Source organism: Balaenoptera borealis, assembly GCF_965194805.1.
Source record: "Balaenoptera borealis genome assembly, chromosome: 2".
In the NCBI taxonomy this organism is placed as follows: domain Eukaryota; kingdom Metazoa; phylum Chordata; class Mammalia; order Artiodactyla; family Balaenopteridae; genus Balaenoptera; species Balaenoptera borealis.
In genome coordinates this window covers 94,418,947-94,436,057 of record NC_138867.1, presented here as the reverse complement: position 1 = coordinate 94,436,057, position 17,111 = coordinate 94,418,947, and positions in this window count along the sequence as shown.

The following is a 17,111-nucleotide window of genomic DNA, read 5'->3' as shown; positions in this document are numbered from 1 at the left end:
TTTAAATGTTTCCAAATTACGTTTATTAAAAAGTCATATGTCGTTATTACAGTTTTGTAAAGGGACTTTGAAAAAATTTTATAAATCAAACAGTCTGTTTCTGTAGGGCCTATTTCTCCAGTACTTAGATTTATCACATTCCTACATTTTACACTGAAGAGCATTCAGATAGAAATCAAAGAACCCCATTATTAACTCAATTACCTCTGAAGAAACTGCTGAGAACATTTATCAATATTAGTGTAAAGGGGAAGGAATGTGGAATCAGGAATTGGGAAACTGGGTTTTCAGTCTCAACTCAATCACTTACTATTTGGGTAACTTTGGGCAAGACACCCAACTGCACTGAATCCGAGTGTTTTTAATCTATAAAATGGTAGCCACAGTAGAATTGCATTGAGGCTATAACAAGGTGTAAAATTCACTATATTAAATAAATGTGTAGAATTGTTCTACAAACTATAAATTCCTATACAAATATTTATCATATTATCATTACCATTTCCTTGAGAGAAAGGTTAATGTGAAAAAAAAAGTTCAAATATGAACTCCCACTTGAGGCTTATAGATGCATACTTACATAAGTTTAAATGGTGTATAGAATCATTGCCAAGTTGTAGACAGAATCACCAAATAACCAATCCCTTTTGGTAGTAAATGGAATAGAAATAGCCACTTGGGGCATTTTGCTGATCTTAATGACCAGATATCACTCTTTGGCACTTGACATTCATGACAGATATAAGAAATTAATTGATACCTAAATAAATCAATTACGTAACTGAGATCTTAGAATTTTTAAAATCATCTCATATGTAGAATTACATGAATATATGTGATATATATATGAATGTTTATCCTAGCTTGGAAATAGATGATAGATATAAGATAGATATTATATTCATATAGCATAACTACCTCAATTTTCATCAACATTTTTACCAAATCTTTTGATTTAAGAGATTGAAGGAAAAAATAAAGATGTGAACAGGAGAATAGCATTTTGAATAATTTTGAATATGAGGCAACATTTTTACCACAGAATCTTTGAATCTTAGAGTTGGAAGGAATCCTAGATTTTGTATATTCACACCATCCACTAAATTCCTTATCAGTGGTTTTCTGGCCTCTGCTTGCACAGAGAATAAAAGAGTAAATATTCTACAAGGTATCTCATTCTTTTTTTTTTTTTAAGTTTTTCTCTTCCATTTTTAAACAAAATTAAGAAAATTCTTCTTCATATTGAACTGAGATATCATCTTAATACTTCTAAAACTTTCTGTCGACATTTTATGGGGGCAAGAAAATCATTCATTCATTCATTCATTGAACATTAATTGCCCGTTACCAGCTGGCATTCATACAACTAGACCCCACTCACAAGCCAAGGTGCAGTTGGAGATAGGTGTAACTCAAATGTAATTGATTTTGTCCAACACCAAACCCCCAGCTTCATCGGAAAACCTCTTTCCCTACAACAAATCTAATTGCCTCTCCTAAAATACTTCCCTCAGTTGATTTTGCAATTTAATCATTATCAAATTTTCCTGTTACTTCCCCAAACCAAATATTGAGGTAAAATAGGGATATCCAGAGTGTAGCAGGCAAACAAAACAATTTCTATCCTTTTCCCTTCTAGATTTTCTCTAGCTCTATGTAAAATAAAGAGTAAAATGGATAAACCTGTGATCATTTTACTTGCTCCTCAGGACACAGTGCTCTGAAACTTTAGCAAGCATATCTTCTGTTTGTATTCAGGCCATGTTACCAGAAGCCTATCTGACCAATCGGAAGTTCACCCAACCAGTCAGGAAAAATTCTACACTTTTAGGGGCCAGGGAAGGAGAACTGCTCAAGAGCAGAGGGAAGAGGAAGGAGGCAGAACTCACAGCAGACGTCAGCTCTGCACAAACAAGCTGTGGGATTCTTCCTGCCTCAATCTCCTCATCTGTAAGGGTGGTAATAAGGAATCTTTAAAGCACCTTACAGCTTAAAAAATCTACAATTTCAACTTTTATTTGAATAAAATCAAATAAATTTGGAAAAAAATGCGTTTTCAACATTCCGACATATGGCAAGCTTATTAAGGACTTTTCAGCTTGTTAATATCTTAGAACAGATTTCTTGACACACATTCAAACTAGATATTATTGGAGGAGGTCATCGAGTGGACGTGACTGCCTGGTGACCTGTAAGCTGAACCCAGGCAATCAGAGGCTCCCCACACTCTTCTCCTCCTTGGAATATACATTCCGCCCACCATTCCCACAGCTGGAGCCATTTTCAGGGATGCAGCCTTGAGAGAGTAATGTGTTGTTGAGACCATGTGGATGGTTATGTGACTGAACCCAGTTAAGGCCCCCATATAAGCTCATATTCTGGCTATCAGGTTCAGAGATCTACTGGTCTTGCAACCACCCAAGACAAGCCTCCTACGTAAGTTTTCTTGCTTATGAAAACTGCCACCTGCCAATCTGGAGTGGTCTGCCTCTTTCTTCAGTTTCTCCTTGTCCTCCTTGCATGGGGACCAGTTTACAAACCAACAGATATGTAATATTGTTCTTAATAAGATTTCAGCTCCAATGAAGCTCCTCATAGCTCTTTCATCCTGTGACTGACTGTTTATCCCATTTATTCAACTTCTGGTGATTTTCCCTAAAAAATAACTCTATTTTAAAATTTAATTTAATTTCCCCAAATGATCATGCAGTAAATTTGACTTTTTTTGTTTTGGAGTAGAATTCTATGAGATTTAACACATGGATAGATTCTTGTACCACCACAATCAGGAAACTGTACTGTCCCATCACCCAGAAAACTCCCTTTATAGTCACACCCTCATCCCCCAGCCCCTGACAACCGCTAATCTGGTTTCTATCTTTGTCTTTTTGAGAATGTCAAATAAGTAAAATCATACAATATGTAACTTTTAGAGACCAGCTTCTCTTAATCAGCATAATGCTTTCAAAATTTTTCCAAGTTGTTTAGTACATCAATAGTTTGTTCCTTTTAACTACTTAGTCGTGTTCCATTGTATGGATATACCACAGTTTGTTTATGCCTTCACTCATTGAAGGACATGGGATATTTCCAGCTATTAGCTATTACAAACAAATCTATCAATATTATGAATATCTGTGTGCAGGCTTTTGTGAGAACGTAAGTTTTCATTTCTCTATGGTAAATACCCAGGGGTGGGGTTGCAGGGTCAGCGGTTAGAGTCTGTTTAACTTCATACAAAACCACAAAACTGTTTTCCGGAGTGGCTGTACTATTTTGCATTCCTACCAGCAATGTATGAGAGTTCCAGTTCCTTGTCAGCACTTGGTATTGTCATCATTTTTTCTTTTAGCCATTCTGATAGGGGTGTAGTGATATCTAATTGTGGTTTTGTATTTGCATTTATCTAACGGCTAATGATGTTGAGCATTTTTCGTGTGTTTATGTTCACTATCCTTATATCCTCTTTGGCAAAGATTCTGTTCAAGTCCTTTGCTCATTTTTTAATTGGGTTGTTTGCTATCTTATTGTTGAGTTTTGATCTTTTAAAAATACATTCTGAATACATGGCCTTTGTCAGAAAGGTGATTTGCAAATATTTTCTCCCCATCTATAACTTGTCTCTTTATTCTCTTGGTGATATCCTAAGCAGAGCCAAAGTTTTTAAATTGCTGAGGTTCAAATTATTAATTGTTTTCTTTACAGATCCTATTTTGGTGTCATTCTTAAGAACTCTTTGCTTAACCCTAGGTCATAAAAGATTTTCCTAAGAAAATAATTTTAAAGAAAGATAATGTTATATGCCTAAGGACATTCTTTATGGCACTATTAGTGAACAGTGAAAAAGTGGAAATAATATCATGTTGCCACCATAGAGCAATGGGTACATAAACTATGCCCCTATCATCATAGGGCCATGAAAAATATTTATGGAGAGTACATAATAACATCACAGGGAAACAATTATGGCTTAAGTTAAAGTAAGGTACAAATGCTTTGTGCCATATGCCACAATTACAGAAAAAACAAAATACTGCTTAGAAAAAGAGATAAGAAAGAAATATGCTCAAAATATTATCAAAGGCTACAGTGATTCCAGGCCTTTTCTATATTTACTTATCTTTTTAAAATAGGTTTATGAAATAAATCAAATAACAAAATTTTATGTTTAAAAATCCATTTTTGACATTTTGTCTCTGCTGTGAGACCAAGCACTGTCCTATATTGAATCTGACTGCTCTGTCCTTGAGGGTTGACCAGCTGGCCAAGGGATAGATGTCTGAAAAGAAAGATCTTCCTGCCCTGGCTGGAGGAGAGTTTCCCCAGAGTTGGGGCAGGGAACGTGGGGGGTTGGGCGAGAGCAGGAGTACACCTGATAACACATGGAGACAGAGGTTGTAGCCTCCACACTAGCAAACTCCATTCTCTTTTCTCTCTCCAGTCCACTGTCTCAATTTACTACATTCCAAGAGCTCTGGAAAGAGTCTCCATTTCTGTGTGGATCATAGTGATTCAGTCACTATTGAGGTCCCTCTGTGTGTCAGAACCTGTGTCCTGGAACACCAAGAGGACGGAGGCACAGCCTCTACCCTGTAGGACCTCATCCGGTGATTCCAACTGCCATCCTACACAGGCAAGCCCCTTGTAACTGCTGCAGCTAAATAAGCTCTCTCCTGCTGGACATGGGCTGCAGTTTTCAAAATTACCTTTCACTTAATATCTCCCCAAGTAGCCACACGATTCGCCTTTCTTGGTCTCCTGCCCTGAGCTATAAAATTGTGTTGCGCTTTGTTTCTTAAACATAGTTGCCCCATTTCACACCAGGGCACTGATGGCTCCAGAGGAGATAGGTAATCACCATACTCTTCTCCAGGAGGAAATCCCCAATCCTCGTGGATCAGGAGTAGAACTGACAGGCTTTCTGGGCCGATTTATCCCAATTCCCCCCTTTCCACATGGCAATCCAAGCAAACTGAAAAGCCTCCGTCCACCAGGCCTGACAAAGGTAATTTGTTCTGAGTTCATCTTAAAATCCTTAGGACTCACTTGAATATTTCACATAGGAACTGCTAGAGCCACCCGCAGTGTCAGAGAGAGGAAACAAAGCACGATGGCACAGAGTCACTGTTCGGAAGCCTGTCGCAATAGATTACAAAGTGACAGACCTCCCACCAGAGGGAGGCGCTTTTGGACATGACCTGTGGCTACCTACGCCTCGGTCCCTTTGACCTCAGAGTAGGGCTGTGCTAATAAAAAAGGGAGAGGCTCATTAGCTTTCTTTTCCATTCATGCTTGTTTTGAAAACATTACATGCCTTGCAGATTACATGATAATTATACTTAAGGGCTGCCAAGGAGCTTCAGGAATAATTATCATAAGATTTGCAGGTTTTAGAGCTCATGGTAACACTTTGGTGCTGGGAGGCCTTCTTTAGTGAGTCACAGCAATTACCCTACTCTCACAATCTTAGATTGTTCCTTGAGCCCTGTGAGAAGACAAGGAGGCTAAATATTCAAAGAAGGCAGGGAGATTTGGGGGATGTGAAGCTCCACAGTGGTCCTGACTAGAGGGCTGGTCAAATCAGAGCCTTTTACTGGATCCACGTGAAGGCCAAGAATTAATCAAAACTAAAACCTTCTCAGGGATCTTTCTTGCAACAGACACAAAAAGTGCCTACTCCTTTCTTATTCTTCACAGAAGCCTCCAAATGTGATTAAAAGTAACAAGCCAATCATTTTCACCACTCAACTGAAATTGCTCGTGATAATGTTTCTAACAATGACCACCTAAGTGGTAAAGCCTTTGAGAATTTTGCCTTCTCAGCAGGTGAAGTTTCAGCGGATCATTCCTCTCCTGTGTGATCCCCTTTCCTCCTGTGGCGCTGTAGCCCCAGCTATATTCTACTTCTCTTTAATTTCTCTGTTGATTCCTTTTACACTGTGTCAATTTCTGTGTTTGACACATAGTAGGTGCTGGGTAGTTGTTTACTAAACTGGTGGTGATCAAATACTGCCCAGGAATTGTATTGAATGTGTGTGCATTAGTGTTTAAGGAGCGTGTGCAGTGTTAGAGAATGGTGTCTTGTTGTCTGTCACTCATTTATTCATCACCCAACACCTATTTAACACCTATTAAGTGACAGACAACAGGCTGGGCACTGGTGTCACCACCAGGAACAAAATAGGTAGAAACAGAATTTTTGCCTTTGGGGAGCCTGGTCTAGTGGGAGATGCTGATAAATAAAAAGGTAATTAAAACAGAATCCAATAAGAGCTATGTCTGGGAAGCAAAGACCACTGTGGGTGCTTGTAGGACATGCCCCAACTCCAGGCTTGGAGGAGGAGAACAGGTCTCCCAGATTTTTAGGCTGAGACCTGAAGGATCACTAAGATTTGGAGAAGGTTAAGAGGAAGTGTGTTTCAGATAAGGAAAATAGCCTGTGAGAGAGCCTGGAGGCAAAAGCGAGTTGAAAGACTTGGCAGGAATGAAGGGTGAAGGCCAGGGAAGAGGCAAGTAAGGGACAGATTAATTCAGGGTTTTGTGTATTTAGGAGAATTCAGGAAAATGAACGAGGAGGGTGCAAGCAGTTTGTGTTCAGGACACTCACTTTGCCTGACAGGGAACTGGGTTACCGGTTTAGAAGGATCTCATAGAATTGAGAAATACACCAGTTCAGCCACAGTGAGAAGAGAGAGGAGAGATCAGTGCTGGATGAGACTTGGTCTTTGAGGCTTTATAGGTAACTGGGAATCTTCACAACTGTGCCCTGTGTAAGATGACAGGGTAGGTGGACGGCCCCTTCCCTTGCAAGATAATTAATGAGTTTCCCACAAGAGGGCACCCTTGCAGAAGAAAGTCCTCATTCATCCATTCACATCCTTTGTGCCTGATGCCTAGTTTCTCAGAAGAAACTAGGCCCCTCAGAGGAGACCAGCAGCAAGACATCCCCTGATGAAGACAGAAATTCCCTGGCTCCCTTAAATTCCCGTGGAGCTGAAGCACAGGTGTTCCTGTGAGTCCAAAACAAAAGACTCCTATTATCACCTCAGGGCTCTATTTTCTTATGTCACATCACTCTTTAGGAGTCTCATACTATTTACAATAGCTCCAGTTAAATTTGTACTTATCCTCTAAGCAATGAGCTGCCTGCCTTTGGCATCTAGAAGGATTCAAAGTGAACCTTTTGGCTTCTTTCAGTTTTATACCATACACATCACCATCAGGTCTGCTACAAGACCAGGAGATTGTGCCTTATTTGAGGTGACATACTATAGTCATGTAGGTGTCTCTGGAAATATGCCCGTCACCTTAACGTCGCTTGGTTTCTTAGTGATATTATCTTGGAATTTCAGCCCATTTCCTCAGGAAGTGCTATTAACAGTACAGGATGCAGCATTTAGTCTAATAAGCAGACAACAGTGTGGGTGTTTTAAGCCCAGGCTACATCTTGGCTGACTGCTTAAATTAAAAAGAATAAATGGACCCTATTTTTTCTTGCCTAAGGGCCCCTCAATGGAAAGGCACTCCCCTGCCCCCGCAGGTGTTGACGTAATAATATACGGCAGGTAGTGAATATTATCTGGCGTGCTCCTCGCTTGCCCAGACCCTTTCCAAGGCTCTAGGAGGGTCTTAGCAATTTTGTATTGTAATTCTGTTTTTTTTTTTCTTAAACGGGGCTTCCCCAGTTATATAAACTTCAGGCTGTCCCCACAAAATCTAGATTTCCCCAGATATTACTTACATGAAGCCATACCTAGGACCATCCTTTCAGCAGCAGAACACCTGTCAGTCACTGCTAGATTGACCATGTCTAGGACAATAGCAATTGTTTCAAGTCTCACGCATTTCCACCAGCTTTTCTCCCCTGGTCTTTCTTTAAGGGCCTATTGTATCAAAGAGAAGGAAGGAAGTGACTAAGAGAAGGAAGCTATGCCTAAGTCATTGGAAAAGTGTATTTGTCAAATGACACAACCTTTTCCCAAAGCAGAAGTTTCAGGTGAGGCTAAGGAAACACGAATCTTAGGAGTTGAATTCCTACTCTTCTGCCTATGGATCGTGCTTTGAGCTTTTACAGATTTTCCCAGGATCCCCTATATTCCCAAACTCAATTCACGGTCCATCTACCTCTCTGTTTCCTTCTTCCTCTGCGCCCCCAGAGATATGCATGCCTCATTTTCTGCATAGCTGGCTTCATTTCCATCTTCGGCACGTGAGAGTGTCTGCGATGGCTGCAGATAAATTACTTCTGTCTTCCTGGAGTCATTCCCATCCCTGCCTGTCTCAGACAGCTCCCTTCCAAATGATTTTATTCTGTGTTGTTCCCCTCAGCCACATAAGCTAGCAAGGCTAACGGAGACAGTGAACTTAGCCTGCTTCTCGTCCGTCCCCGCCATGGGAAATCATTTCCAACGGCACTGACTCTTCGCAGTGGAAAAGCAGGAAAGAATCTTGTTCTTTGTGGTCTCAAGCCCACAGTGGCAGAGGCTGACTTACTATGAAACTTCCAGCTTCAGGCAAAGCGGGGAAAGAGTGCAGGGCACGTGTAAAATACAGGAATGCCCACATGTGCACACACATTGAAACATGCCTTAGGTGTTCACGGTGATTGATATGCACATGGGTACAAGCCCCAGTTTCAAGCTCTTTCTACATATTGGATATGCTCTTGTGAGGGAGCCCCCCTTTTTTTTCTTTGACATTCAGTTAAACTAAAGGCAAAAACTGCCATCTGTACTGCCTTTGATACAGTAGATTGCTAAAAGCTGTTCCCTGTCAGACCTCTTCTTTCAGCCTTGGCAGGGAGACACATACACATATGACACTTCTCTCATCCACATATGAGACACAGATTTCTACAGGGTCATAGGTCCTCTATGAAACCATCAGGCTAAATACTAACTTCTTCCCAGTGGCTGGCTTGCCTTCTATGGCCATAGCAGAAAGGAAGGGCTTCATTTTGCTTACAGGTTTTCTGTTTTGTGTGTTTGTGTGTTTTGTTTTTGCCGCTGAGGGCACCAAACATTCTCTCTGATCCTCAATTGTGTTTCACATTTTTCATTAACACTTGCATTTAAGCAGCTCATTCTAATTCTTTCCGTTGTTCCTGTTCTGCGTGAACTATCTGCTGGCAGTTGCCATGCCAACCCCAAATCCTGGGGTCCTGCTGCTAGATCACAAGCTGCCATTAGCATATTTTTATTAGCACCTGATTGCCCTCCAAAGACCTTCCAGTAGCTGAACGCCATTAGCTCAGAGTGTCACGAGATTTGACTGCATATTTACAGACTGGATCAGGAAGAGAACAGGCTGAACTGCACAGCCCTTCTCCAGGCTTAGTTTCCATAAGTGCCAGGTTGGTTCCCCGGGTCTCATTCACAGGGAAGATCATCACCATTGTGTGGTCCTTGCAGGTATCAGTTCTTGCTTCCTGGAGGTGACTTACAATAATGTGGATGCCAGCGTGACCCTCAAGCTGGTGGAAGACTTCTCTCACTTGTATTGCAAAATAGGCTGCTCTCCACTGTCTAGGGACACGGGCAGGGGGGATGATGCTACCATCTTGCTCTTTCTAACTTTCACCAAACAGAATGGAGCAGGCAATACAGATCAGAAGTCAGTTTCTCTTCAAAAAAGAGTTAGGGAGCAGAGAGTGAATGAGAAGTGTTTCAATGATTAAGAGTTAAGAAGACAGATTATATCAAGGTATGTCCTTAAGAGCTTTTGAAATTAAGTTGCTTTGAAGTTCTGAAGACTCTCAGCAGCCAGTGAGCTAGGTAAGAGAATGTTGACACCTAAAGTGAAGACGAGAGGAAGTTTAAAATTGCTACTAAAATCTGAAGAAAGCAAAGAGAGTTAGGTTAAACTGTAGGTAAAAACAATGTAGTGAAAAGGGACCTTGCAAACTCAGATGCTTATGGAGACAAGACAGATAAGGCAAATGGATGAAGTGAAATGCTTGGAAGATGATGGAAGGCATAAGGGCCCTCAGTTTCCGTGCTGTAGAAACACGAGTGACATAAGGACTGGAGCAATCGGAGTGCTGACTCTATCTGGAGTGAGCGTCACTCCTACAGGTAATCAGGAGGGCCTCGTGCTGCCAAATCTTCAGAGAGCTGAAGCAAAGCGAGAAATATATATTTTTGAGGAAAGTTCCAAATTTTAAAATATTGAGCATATAATAATTTGATTTGATTAAAACATTGGGCCACCCAACACTGCGTAGGGCAAAAAAAAAACCCCACTTCTTGTGTTGAATATGGTCCACAAGCTGCCAGTTTGCAACCCATTTTAAAAGGAAGCCACGCTTAATCCTAGAACTAAGATATCATTAAAATAAAAGTCCAAATTCCTAACTAAGGAACTGTATTTTGATAGAAAGCATACTAGATGAGGTCGTATGTTGATCTGTATCCCCGGGGAAATTTTCATGAGCTTTAATATTTGGTTCATATAATCAAGCAACGCTAGAAGAATGGGAAGGAAAATGAGCAGTACAAAAGCTCAAAAGATAAGACAAAACAAAACATGCTTGGCTGGTAACATCATAGAAGGCTTCAAGGAAGAGGCAGGACTTTCACTGTCCTTCAAGGATGGTTGGATTTGGAAAAACAGAGATGAGAGGGGAAATTTCTTGGGTAGAAGGCACAGTGGAACCACAAACCCAAAGGAAGAAATTATAAGGTGCTTTATTCTCCATTGTGCAGACTGAAACATCACAGAGGCAATGCTGGGCTAAATAAATAGTAAAACAAAATGAAGAAAAACATTACTGCTCACTTACAGTCCTTAACTTCACATATTAGGTCTGAGAGGCGTGAAAAACTGAATTTATCTTGGGAATGCAGACTCGGGTATTTGAATATGTCTGCCTGGAAAGCTGGCAATCCGGAAGGCATCGCATTAGTGCTCAGAGTATTTACTTAAATTATGCTCATGTGGATACAATTTCAATTTTCTTCAGAAGACTTGTATTTCTTCATTTTTTTATTACCACTATATACTGCCACTGTAATCACAAGCCTAGTTGTGAATTCCATTTGTAAGCCTGGGATCTCAAGCCTGGATTTTCTTCAAAGACTTAAAAGTTTACTTGCCCATCGAGGTCAGTTCTTTGACACTTGCCACCTGTGGTCCTCTAAGGGCTTGGTGGTTTCAACATTAATTTGATTAGTCAATAGACTAAATATTATGATAGTCTATTCGTCGATGGAGAATTTGGGTCTGTTAAGTATATGGACTCTGGCTTTCTCATATAACTTGATTACACATCTGTTTCTGCAGAGCTGCTTCCTACAGCCTTCTCAGGCAAAGTCAGATGCAGGAGAGAGGGTGGAGTTAGTTCATCCCCAGTCAGGCTATCCTGGAGAAAAGTCTGCAAGGGTGGGAGGGGGCCTGGAAGGGTGCCAACAGGGGCTTGCATAGGACTATCAGGAGGAAGAAAGCTGATTAAAAGTCCAGTTAAGTCAAGTCAAAAGAATAATAAATCAAAAAGTTCATCAGGCTAGAGGAGCTGAGTGGGACATGAGCCAAAGGATCAAAGTGAGGGTCAGAAACAGGATGATTGGAAACAAAGCCAACTCAGGAACTCACCCTGGGAAAGCTGAGACAATGCTCTGGCATATTGTAGGCACAGATGGGTGAGCCCAGCTGGACAGGACCCGTGTTATGACAGTACTGGAGCCTGGATGGAACCTCCGAACCTGATGTGAAGAAAACAATGTTGAGAGACAATTCTGCAAGCACTAGTTTTGGAGCATTGTTTCCCTAGCCTGTTGAACGAAAGATTTGCACTGACCATCTCTCATGTCTGTGTGAATGACAACGTTCTCTGATGCCATCTGGCTAAGGCACCATTAGGCTCAGGCCCCTCCTGGGACCAGCCAGTCCTCCCTCAGCCTTTGCAAATCTGTCTCTGGTGAACATGCCAATCATCAGCACCGATCCACCTGCAGGTAACATCTGAGGAGAGCAAATAGCCGGAGAAGAGCCCCTGAACACCCATCCTTCCTCGGCAGGGGAAGGCACCTCAGTTAACACCTCCTGCAGGAATGAAACACCTGTAGAGACTGCCTTTCCATATGCCCCAAGATCAGGCCCCAGGATCTGGAGAAATGCTTGTAATGGGAACGTGCCATCCTATAAATTCAAGTACACAAATCAGGCTGAAAGAAAGCAAGGAAAGTGCATGCCAAGTGTGCCTGTGGTCACATAAGCGAGCCTTAGCTGTTTCCTGAAGATAGGAGCTGGAAGTCTCCTGGGTAAAGCTGACTGAGCTCACACATTTCACCCTTGGCCTACTTTATTTATCTTGAGACCACTGAAGCATTCAGTCTAGACCATACAGTATTTCCAGTATCTCCTGTTACTTCTTTCCCAAGCATCTGGTTTTTCTCAGGCCCCACATGACTCACCCTACATGGCCTCGTGCTGGGATCCAAGAACTCCTGCAGAATGTCCTACCCGTGCTTGGGTCACTGCAGACAACTGCTGAAGTCCAGGGTCTGTCCTGCAAGGTGACCTGTCAAACAGTACAAACCTGAGTTTTCTTTCTGGACAGCAAGTTTGGGGCCTTTGACTAGGACTTTATACTGGACTTCAGAATTCGGGGAAGGGAACAGCCCGGGAGCTCCTGCCCTGGGAACTCTGCCTCAGGCCTGGCATCTGGGAACTTCTTGAGAAAGAAGCCCCGAAACTCCTTGGGAGGCCCCAGCTCCCATACAAATTGGCTTTCACATCGTTCATGTCCATTGTGTCACGGTGTTTGTTATTTTGGTTTTTCTTCACTTCTACAATGTTTAAAAACCCACCCATCAACAAGTGTGAGTAGCTGCCACATAGCTGTGCTAAGCTAACTGCTTTGGTGAAGGCTTCCGATCTCAAGAGGTGAGATAATAAAAATAATTCATAAAAAGGAACATTGAGTAACACAAGGCTGTGTGTCATGAAGGTATTCATGTGAGTGGCAGACAAGTTCTGTAAAGATGGAGCCTAAAGGGAGAGCAGTGGATGCTTCCGAGTAGAAATAGATTTATAGTAGGCTTTGTAGGATGGGTAGAAATTGAATGGTGGATGGATACTAAAGGCTTTAATGCAAGAAAAATTATCTGAATTTATTCAGATACATAGAAATAGTGAACTAAGCATAGGACAACAGACCAGATTGGGTTAGTTTATCATTTTGTCTCATTATCTTGTATTACCTTTTTATATGATGCAAGATAAGGAATTTGATTTCTATTTGATACAGATTCAGATAATCCCTAGGTACTTACTTACATCTGCCCTTTGGGTTTAAGGATGACACTCCCAGTTCTCATAAACTTTGGCCAAAACACCATATGCTCCTTCAATATCATCATTTTCTTTCGGCCAACAATTTTATGCTATTGTGCTGAATATTGTCTATTTGGGATCATTCATTTCCAACCCAGGCTTCGCCCAGTCTTTGACATACCACTTTCATATAACATTTGCTTCTCTTGCCTTATGAATGGTCAAGTCAGATAAGTTCCAATTTGTCAATATTTACAAATATTTATGAATATGTAATTCATATCCATCTTGGGTTTCAGAAAGTCTCAATGTCCTTCTATTAATTATTCTATTTCAAACTAAGAAACAATTAACAGCCAATAACTGACATCCAAAGGAGTTATACCAGCAGCCTCAGGAGACACTGAGGCCAGAAACAGGCTGGTTCTGTTGATTCCCTCAGGGAACTGTCAAGGGGTTGATGCCACTTCACTGTTGAAGACAGGTACCAGGAAAGATAGCCATGATGGGAACAATGTGAACATTTGGAACCAGAGAATACTTCATATGGGTAGTGATGTGCTTAATCAGAACTGCAAGTGATGGCCCAGTTAGTCATAGGGAAGTTGATAGCCTGCAGAGAATACACCCAAATCTTTGCACTTGGACAGCCTACCCATAAAATATGTTCTGACCTGCGCCAGATGTCTCTCAGTTACAATCAAATCTTTATCTCATACAAGTTTGGATGTTAGAGGATTAACATCCAGTCATGGCCACAGGGAAAAGAAAGAGGAATTATGTTAATAAGGATGCTATAGCTTCAACAAGCCCAGTGGGGCTGTTTCCAAAAATAGAGGAGGGTTTATAGGAAGGTGTTTGGAACTCATTTGTAGAGAGTGTGCACAGTGGAGCAGGATTTGGAGGATGTACAAGAGCCAGAAATTCTGGCCGACAAGTGAGCAGTTTTGTGTCTCATAAGCAAGACAAGTCCCACTGGGTATAATTTGTCCCTTGGCTGTGTTAGCAAATACTCCTAAAAGTGACAGCAGCTGAATTATTGGGACATTTCTGGTACCCTTATTTTCACAGAAGCAGAAGCATTATCCTGTGATCAATGAACATGAAGTTCACTGGGTAAAATTTTAAAATGCTGGACCTGATTCTGGGAGTGAGATATAAACATTCTATCAGTGTATATCCTGTTCTATTGCATTAAATGCTATGTAAGGTCTAGAACAAGTGCACCCCTAAAGTGAGACATGTGCACCCCTGAGTGTCCTTCTGAGATGTAGCTTAGAGATTAGAAGGCTTTGGGAGAATGCTATAGGGTAGAGTTCTGACTGGATGAGTAATACTGCCTTCTTAATTTGACTGCCAAGGACTCTGGGGAATAAGTAGTAAAGAGTATAAGAAGCAGAGATTGGTTCAAGATGGCGGAGTAGAAGGACATGCGCTCACTCCCTCTTGCGAGAGCACCAGAATCACAACTAACTGCTGAACAATCATCGACAAGAAGACACTGGAACTCACCAAAAAAGATACCCCACATCCAAAAACAAAGGAGAAGCCACAATGAGATGGTAGGAGGGGTGCAATCACAATTAAATCAAATCCCATAACTGCTGGGTGGGTGACTCACAAACTGGAGAACACTTATACTACAGAAGCCCACCCACTGGAGGGAAGGTTCTGAGCCCCACGTCAGGCTTCCTAACCTGGGGATCCGGCAACAGGAGGAGGAATTCCTAGAGAATCAGACTTTGAAGGCTAGCAGGATTTGATTGCAGGACTTCAAAAGGACTGGGGGAAACAGAGACTCCACTCTTGGAGGGCACACACAAAGTAGTGTGCACAATGGGACCCAGGGGAAGGAGCAGTGACCCCATAGGAGACTGAACCAGACCTACCTGCTAGTGTTGGAGGGTCTCCTGCAGAGGCAGGGGTGGCTGTGGCTCACTGTGAGGACAAGGACACTGGCAGCAGAAGCTTTGGGAAGTACTCCTTGGTGTGAGCCCTCCCGGATTCCACCATTAGCTCCGCCAAAGAGCCAGGTAGGCTCCAGTGTTGGGTTACCTCAGGCCAAATAACCAAGAGGGAGGGAACCCCGCCTCACCCATCAGCAGATAAGCGGATTAAAGTTTTACTGAGCTCTGCCCACCAGAGTAACACCCAGCTCTACCCACCACCAGTCCCTCCCATCAGGAAACTTGCACATGCCTCTTAGATAGCCTCATCCACCAGAGGGAAGACAGCAGAAGCAAGAAGAACTACAATCCTGCAGTCTGTGGAACAAAAACCACATTCACAGAAAGAGAGACAAGATGAAAAGGCAGAGGGCTATGTATCAGATGAAGTAACAAGATTAAACCCCAGAAAAACAACTAAATGAAGTGGAGATAGGCAAACTTTCAGAAAAATAATTCAGAATAATGATAGTGAAAATGATCCAGGACCTCGGAAAAAGAATGGAGGCAAAGATCGAGAAGATGCAGGAAATGTTTAACAATGACCTAGAAGAATTCAAGAACAAACACCTAGAAGAATTAAAGAACAAAAAAACAGAGATGAACAATACAATAACTGAAATGAAAAATACACTGGAAGGAATCAATAGCAGAATAACTGAGGCAAAAGAACGGATAAGTGACCTGGAAGACAGAATGGTGGAATTCACTGCTACAGAACAGAATGAAGAAAAAAGAATGAAAAGAAATGAAGACAGCCTAAGAGACCTCTGGGACAACATTAAACGCAACAACATTCGCATTATAGGGGTCCCAGAAGGAGAAGAGAGAGAGAAAGGACCCAAGAAAATATTTGAAGAGATTGTAGTCGAAAACTTCCCTAACATGGGAAAGGAAATAGCCACCCAAGATGAGGAAATGCAGAGAGTCCCACACAGGATAAACCCAAGGAGAAACATGCCGAGACACATAGTAATCAAATTGGCAAAAATTAAAGACAAAGAAAAATTATTGAAAGCAACAAGGGAAAAACGACAAATAACATACAAGGGAACTCCCATAAGGTTAACAGCTGATTTCTCAGCAGAAACTCTACAAGCTAGAATGGAGTGGCATGATATATTTAAAGTGATGAAAGGGAAGAGCGTACAACCAAGATTACTCTACCCAGCAAAGATCTCATTCAGATTCGACAGAGAAATCAAAAGCTTTACAGACAAGCAAAAGCTAAGAGAATTCAGCACCACCAAACCAGCTCTACAACAAAAGCTAAAGGAACTTTCTCTAAGTGGGAAACACAAGAGAAGAAAAGGACCTACAAAAACAAACTCATAACAATTAAGAAAATGGTAATAAGAACATACATTTTGATAATTACCTTAAACGTGAATGGATTAAATGCTCCAGCCAAAAGACACAGGCTCACTGAATGGATCCAAAAACAAGACCCATATATATGCTGTCTACAAGAGACCCACTTCAGACCTAGGGACACATACAGACTGAAAGTGAGGGGATGGAAAAAGATATCCCATGTCAATGGAAATCAAAAGAAAGCTGGAGTAGCAATACTCATAACAGATAAAATAGACTTTAAAATAAAGAATGTTACAAGAGACAAGGAAGGACACTACATAATGATCAAGGGATCAATCCAAAAAAAGATATAACAATTATAAATATATATGCACCCAACATAGGAGCACCTCAATACGTAAGGTAACAGCTATAAAAGAGGAAATCAACAGTAACACAATAATAGTGGGGGACATTAACACCTCACTTAAACTAATGGACAGGTCATCCAAACAGAAAATTAATAAGAAAACACAAACTTTAAATGACACAATAGACCGGATAGATTTAATTGATATTTATAGGACATTCCATCCA